Source organism: Pygoscelis adeliae, unplaced genomic scaffold, assembly GCF_000699105.1.
Source record: "Pygoscelis adeliae isolate BGI_AS28 unplaced genomic scaffold, ASM69910v1 Scaffold37, whole genome shotgun sequence".
In the NCBI taxonomy this organism is placed as follows: domain Eukaryota; kingdom Metazoa; phylum Chordata; class Aves; order Sphenisciformes; family Spheniscidae; genus Pygoscelis; species Pygoscelis adeliae.
In genome coordinates this window covers 5,319,836-5,327,518 of record NW_008825308.1, presented here as the reverse complement: position 1 = coordinate 5,327,518, position 7,683 = coordinate 5,319,836, and positions in this window count along the sequence as shown.

Genomic DNA, 7,683 nt, shown 5'->3' with positions numbered 1-7,683 from the left:
CCCAGGGATAAAATCTGTCTATTGTTCTTCTTTTATGGAAGAAGAGGATAATTCAAGGAAACAAAACAAAAACTTCCTTAAGGGCAGTTTGTTATATATTTGATCACCAGTATGTCTAAATTACAAAACTTCTCTGGTCTTGCCTTCTTGGTTGCAAGAAAATTTTCCTGTCTTCCTGACTTATCAAACTGACTGTGTTATTTGAGGTGAAGGTAATTAGGGTTAATGACTTAGCTAAAATAAATGTATAAGCATAACACATACAGGTGAAAAATTCATTACAAATCCAAATGGATCAGTTGATTGTACACACATATACACGTTGTACATATTTTTATTAAGTGAAATAACTCCATGCAAGGAGAAAAATACATTTTTTGCACCATTATAGAGAATGAATTGGCCAAAATAAGGTCACTAAGATAAGAAAAAAGGACATGCAACAAGAAAAGAAAGAACTATTGGTTAGGATGCTAGCCAGGGGCTTGGCACACCTGATTTTAACTCTTCTGATAGTCCCAGCCTATCTATTGCCCTGTGATAAGACTTTTAGGGCTAGACTAAAAATAGTATTTTTGGTCAGCTCTTTCAGAAAAGGCCTTATTTTAGGCAATCTGGGCTTAACATAAAGCAACATTTCAGTGCATTAAGTCCAACTTGGGTGAAATGAGTACATAAAGTCAAGACATCAATATTAAAAAGTCCTGTCTTAAAGTATTTGGGGACACCAATTTTCTATATCTGTATATAAATGCTGAAAAGGTGTTAACTTGTAATCTAATCCCAAGTGACACTGAATAGCTTTTATTTATATTGGGTAGAGCTAGCCCCTTTGTAGTGCCTCTGCCTTGGAAAGAGGTAATTCATGTGATAAAGAATACAAACAGTGAATTAGTTTGAGAGACAAATCTAAGTTTTATATGTAATGCCTTAAGCACTTGCAGTTAGGTTCACTTTACAAAAATTCAATTGCCTGGAGGTCACATTTCTACTAAAAAAAAATAATTTTTTTTTTATTCCTCTTCAGTTCACAGAAGGATATGGGATTCTCCATAAAACAGTTAATTCTATCTCAGAACAGGAGTTACAGTTCATCTAAAAGAGCTTTTCTCTCTATTTGGAGGAAGATTCAGATTTCTAGACTGCAGAACCCTAAAATTAGATTTCTGAAAGTAACTATCTCTATTTAAGTTAAATCTAAATTTGTATTTTTTTACAAAGGAGATCTAGTTCTTGATTCATTGCCTGGACAAAGGAATTTAAAAGAAGAGTTTGGTTTTTTTTTAAATCAGACTGCTTAAGTATTTTGGAGGCAAGAATGAAAACAAAATAAAATATGCAGTGGGGCACCAACAGTCCAGTCTCACTGTATCTGAAATAAAGTTTTGAATAATGAATTTCAGGTTAGTAGCAGCACTTATCTGCACTTATGACTTATGGAACTAGTCTAGGAGAGATGATAGTATTCAAACCTGTCCCCCTGCCCAATATTTTACATTAGTGGGCTTAAGCTAAAATCAGTGTGGTAATGCTCAGAGGTTCTCTGTTTCCCAAAAGAGATGTAAGAATAGGCTTGCTGAACATTTTTTTTTTTTCTCCACAGTACTGGTTGCTGGAGAATACAGGCTACGTCATCTTACACATATTCTGTTTTGTTTTGTTGTTGGGTTTTTTTTTAATACATGATATTTGAAGCATATAAATTACATTGCAACAGAAAGAAAAACTACTTACTTTCCAGGTCATTTTGACCTGGAAAGAATAAAATAGATGGGATTAGTTATCTAACTTTAAAAGTATGAGAAAAAGGCCTCCAGATCTAATCTAATCATCCTTGGATCTTTTTTTAACCAATCAAGAGAAAAAGGGGCTTTAAGGTCATGATTTATCTCATCTTGAGGTATATATCTAAAAGTAGGTTAGATCACTTATGGCCTTAAAATACTTGTTTCTTTCCACTGACTGTATAGAGATCCAGGAGAGAACAGGTGACATGTCCACAACTGATAGCTTCCTCCCTCAACCCTGTATTGCCTTCATCGCATTCACATCAGAAAGAATCTGAGATATTTCTTTCATCACTCTCTTCTGAACTTTCTGATTTTCTTTTAGAGTGCAGAGCCACAGGAATGTAAAAGCAGCTACTTGATCCTAAGACCAATTTTCTACTTTGCTATTTGCCCCCCTTTCTAATATTACAATTTAGTTAACATTATTTTTATAACTTATCAATACTCTCACTAGGCAAGGAAAGATAATTATCTCTACAAGAGTCCATGGGTTAATTTACAGGTTATCTAGCAAGCTAACCCTTTGCTAAAAAAAAGATGTTTTCTAAACTCTCCTCCTTGAGAGAGACAACTTTTAAGGCTTACTAAAATTCAATTATTACTTCTGTGCCAATCCTTTCAGATTTCTTCCCAGCACAGAGACTGAAAAATTAGAGTGCATTCACATTTAAAATGATATGTTTAGTTAATCTAAGCAAACTGGACATACATAAATCCATGGGCCCTTATGAGAAGCACTCATGAATGCTGAGGAAGCTGGCTGATGTCATTGCAAGGCCACTCTCAATAATCTTTGATCAATTATGGTGACCAGGAGAAATGCCTAAGGACTGGAGGAAAGCAAATGTCACTCCCATCTTCAAGAAGGGGAAGAAGGAGGACACAGAGAAATACAGGTCAGTGGGTCAGCCTCACCTCGATCCCTGGGAAGCTGATGGAGCAGCTAATCCTGGAAACCATTTCCAGGCACATGAATGATGAGAAAATCGTCAGTATGTATTCACTGAGGGGAACTCACACTTGACCAACTTGATAGACTTCTATGATGAAATAACTGGCCTGGTAGATGAGAGGAGAGCAGTAGATATTGTCTACCCAGACTTCAGTAAGGCCTTTGATACTGTCTCCCATAAGATTCTCATAGACAAGCTGTTGATATATGGGCTGGATGAGGAGACAGTGAGGTAGATTGAAAACTGGTTGAATAGCCGGGCCCAGAGGGTGGTGATCAGCAGCATGAAGTCTAGTTGAAGGCCAGTAACTAGCAGTGTACCCAGAGGTCTACACTGGGTACAATCCTGCTCAACATCTTCGTTAATGATCTGGATGATGGGGCAGACTGTACCCTCAGCAAGTTTGCAGATGACGCAAAACAGAGACGATTAGGTGATATGCCAGAGGATCACGCTGTCATGCCAGAAGGACCTCAACAGGCTGGAGAAATGGGCTGACAGGAACCTCATACAGTTCAACAAAGGGAAGTGCAAAGTCCTGCATGGGGGGAAGAACAACCCCATGCACCAGTATATGCTGGGGGCCACCCAGCTGGAAAACAGCTTGGCAGAAAAGGACCTGGGGGTCCTGGTGGACACCAAGTTGAACATGAGCCAGCAATGTGCCCTGGCAGCAAAGAGGGCTAATGGTATCCTGGGCTGCGTTAGACAAAGTATTGCCAGCAGGTCGAGGGAGCTGATCTTTCCCCTTTATTCAACACTAGAGAGGCCACATCTGGAGTACTGTGTCGATTTCTGAGCTCCCTACTACAAGAGAAATGTGGGCATACTGGACAGAGTCCAGCAAAGGACCGCTAAGGTGAGGAATGGACTGGAGCATCTCTCCTATGAGGAAAGGCTGAGAGAGCTGGAACTGTTCAGCCTAGAGAAGAGAAAACTCAGGGATATCTCACCAATGTATGTAAATACCTGAAGGGAGGGTGCAAAGAAGATGGGAACCAGTCCCTTTTCAGTGTCCAGTGACAGGACCAGAGACAATGGGCACAAACTGAAGCACTGGAGGTTCTCTCTGAACATCAGGAAACACTGTTGTTTACTCTGAAGGTGACTGAGCACTGGCATAGGTTGCCCAGGGAGGTTGTGGAGTCGCCATCCTTGAAGACATTTAAGAGCTGTGTAGACATGGTCCTGGACAAGTGACTCTAGGTGGCCCTGCTTGAGCTGGCAGGCTGGACCAGCTGACCTCCAGAGGTGCCTCCCAAACTCAGCCATTCTGTGATTCTGTGAACTTCAAAACAAAATTTATATTTTGAACATATATGATTCTTAAAATCATCTTAAGAGCTACAGTCCTGCCATCTTAATTCTCAGAACAGGTAAATAACTAGGGAAAAATATTTAAATAATATTTCCGTTGCAGACTCTCAAAAAGTAGAACATAACTACCTGAAAGGCATAGATTAATGAATGTCAGAATTTATAAATTGTCTAGAAAATTTCTCTAATAAAGAATTTTTGCAGTAGTCTAGAACTAACCTGCAACAGAATATACAAAATTGTTTTGTACACTTTTTGTGAAATCAGTGATGAACCTGTAAAGTTATGTAATTTTACATGTTAGGCTAAACCCTGTTAATATTCAAATTACTAATTATTTAATGCTATTCCTATCCTATCAGTAGCATGTTATCTACATATTGAGACAATTCTACATTTCATGATTTTGTGAAAACATGGAATAGCTAAATTCTGTACAAGAAATTGCACAGTATTTTCCATGTTGAATTGAATCACAGCTAAAATATCTTTCTATATGTAAAGCTTTATATGTAAGTAATTGTATAAATATACAGCTTTTGGAAAACGGTCTCAGAATATTTACTTAATTAAGATAATAAATATTGATTTCAACATGCTCTCTACAATAAGTACAGTTATAATTGATCTTGTACTTTCCATTCCTACTGTTTCAGCAACTTTAGTTCCTTAGAATTAAGGCCCATACAACTTAATGAAAACAAGAAGAAAAATTAAAAATATGGAAAACAATATAGAAATTGGTAGCTCTCAACTCAATCATTTCAATAGAAATAATGTATTTTTCTCCAGACTGGGTAGCTGTGACATTTAATTCCTTGAAAAGAGAAAAAAATTTACTTCCTCCTGATTTTTGATATTAAATGGAACAAGTTATACTAGCTGTTTGTCCAAGTCACCAGAAGACAATATTGCACCTAGTGGACAAGTGTGTGATTGTTCAACTATTCATTTTTAAATAGTCATCTTAACTAGCTGTTTTCAAACTGAGAAACACTTTAGCATACGTTATTGTCATTATAGGCCAGACAGTTGCCTTGAATCAAAGTTGGTAACTTATCCTGTAAGCGGACACACTAACCTATGTAGTTCAATCCTAAATTTTCCACTAGATTTAGTTTAAAGAGGTAGGTATCACGAAAAATCTCTGTACAGATAGAAGTGAGCTAATGAATCAACACATTTACAACTCCAATGAATAAGACACAAACGTCAAGTAAAAAAAGTTCCAATGATTAATTCTTTCAGAACACAACTGCAAGCATCTTCAATTTAAGCCATGACACCTGAGTAGAGATTAATTTGGAAGTTACCATAATGGCTTGATGAGGTTGGGCAGACTAGTCCTGCCAGCTGTTTTACATCGTTCTAATACAAAGTTTCTGGAATTCAGTTTAAGGGGAAAAGGCTTTGTCAGTATGCTGCAACTTGTGAGACTAGGACATGATGAAAAGGGCATGCTTATGCCTTGGTTTTGATTGTTTATTAATTTTTTCCCATATACAATAATATAATTATTTTCTTTTAAAGTTAAATACCAAACTCAAATACCAGTATTTGTTACTGAAAATCACATAATTTTTTTTTCTGCAAGATATTTATTTAGAACCTTACTTTAACTGATTTTTTTTTTTTTTTTTTCCCAGCAGATACTGCTTCACCATATGGCAGCAGGCTTTTAACTAATAAGTTGGCACTTAGAGAAGAAAAGGAGGAATATTGTCTATGGTTAACTTTAAATCACAGTTGCAGTTCCGGGTAAAAGGAGTGTGTTCAAGTGCCAGCAAGGCACAGCATATTTAATTATATTACTTGCCACTTCAGTGAAACAAACAAGGACCGATTATTCAGTTTTGACACATTTTAAACTATATTATTTTCCCTCATGTCCACGAAATTTCTTTCACATTGAAGTGATAAAAGCTTAAACTTCACTAAAAATCTCCAGGAAATACTTTATCATGATACATAAGGGTCTGGGTGTCCCAGAGAAAGGTATTTTATCAAAGCATTTAGATTAAACTGTTTTTAAAAGCTTGTTTGCATGAAAGTGTCCTGGTTTCAGCAGGGATAGAGTTAATTTCCTTCCTAGTAGCTGGTAGAGTGCTGTGTTTTGGGTTTAGGGTGAGAACAATGTTGATAACACACTGATGTTTTAGTTGTTGCTAAGCAGTGCTTACACCAGTCAAGGACTTTTCAGCTTCCCATGCTCTACTGATGGAGAAGGCTGGAGGTGCACAAGCAGCTGGGAGGGGGCACAGCCAGGACAGCTGACCCCAACTGGCCGAAGGGCTATTCCATACCATATGACATCATGCTCAGCACATAAACTGGGGGGAGTTGGCTGGGGGGCGGTGACTGCTGCTCAGGAACTGGCTGGGCATCGGTCGGCGGGAAGTGAGCAGTTGCATTGTGCATCACTTATTTTGTATATTCTTTTATCATTATTATTATCATTATTATTGTTATTATTATTATCCCTTCCTTTTCTGTCCCATTAAACTGTCTTTATCTCAACCCACAAATTTTACTTTTTTTTTCCGATTCTATCCCACATCCCACTGGGGAGGGAGGGGAGAGAGCGAATGGCTATGTGGTGTTTAGCTGCCTACCGGGTTAAACCAGAACAGGAAGTAACCTATTGTTTGCTTCAGCTGGTAATTCTGTTTATGTCAGGGAATTAGAAGAGCTAGAATTACTTTGTACATGCGAGTATTACTTCTAAATGCCACCTAAATGTGGGAAGGTCAGGCTGGCACAGAGGGACAGACTAAGACGAAGAGACCACCAGCCAATTTAATTTTCAGAAGTGCTCACCTGAAGCTCTACATTAATCTTCAGAGTTGGTCATATATCTAATTGTGCAAACCAAATGACACGTTAGACAAGTTAATTAGAACATCCTCTGGGTGTTACTTTGGATAGAAGTAAATGAATAATATAAAATACTTCTGAACACACAAGGGTGGATAAGATTTGGAAAAAATAGAGTAAGATCTATTTCCACCAATCAAAGGTGGAATTCAACTCCAGATTATATACCCCTAAATTAAAGTGTCTAGATGTGGTGTCTGTTGTTTATGAGTTTTGGCTGCTAGAATACTCAGAGAAAAACAAAACCACAATTCTTTGGTTTCATCATAGGGATCTCCTGCCACTTGAGGCTCATTAGGGTAAACTGCCTGGCTGTAAGCTGATGACCCAGAAAGACACTAGCCTCCCTTAAGATCTGTATCAGGCTCTTCAGTCTTAGGAGAGTGCTTCAGATACCTAGCCACTAGACATCTTTTTAAGCAGTTATGTTTAACCCCTATTCAATATGGTTGATGGAATCTGGAGATCTAAATTGTATCATGGTAAGTTTAATTGTTTACATTCCAATGCCTGTGATACTATGTTAATCCTTGATTTAAAAAAAAAAAAAAAGTATATTAAATGTTTTTCATCAGTAGCAAAGTTGATATGCTGCTATAAAAGCCTCACTTTGGAAAACTTAAGAGGTCATGTTGGAAATACAAATCCAAGCCGTAGCCAGTGTATTACTTTATCCCTATATTTTGTCTTTTGTCCTCATATCATGATATATTATTAATCATCTTCTATTTGTGGAGATGACATGTAAT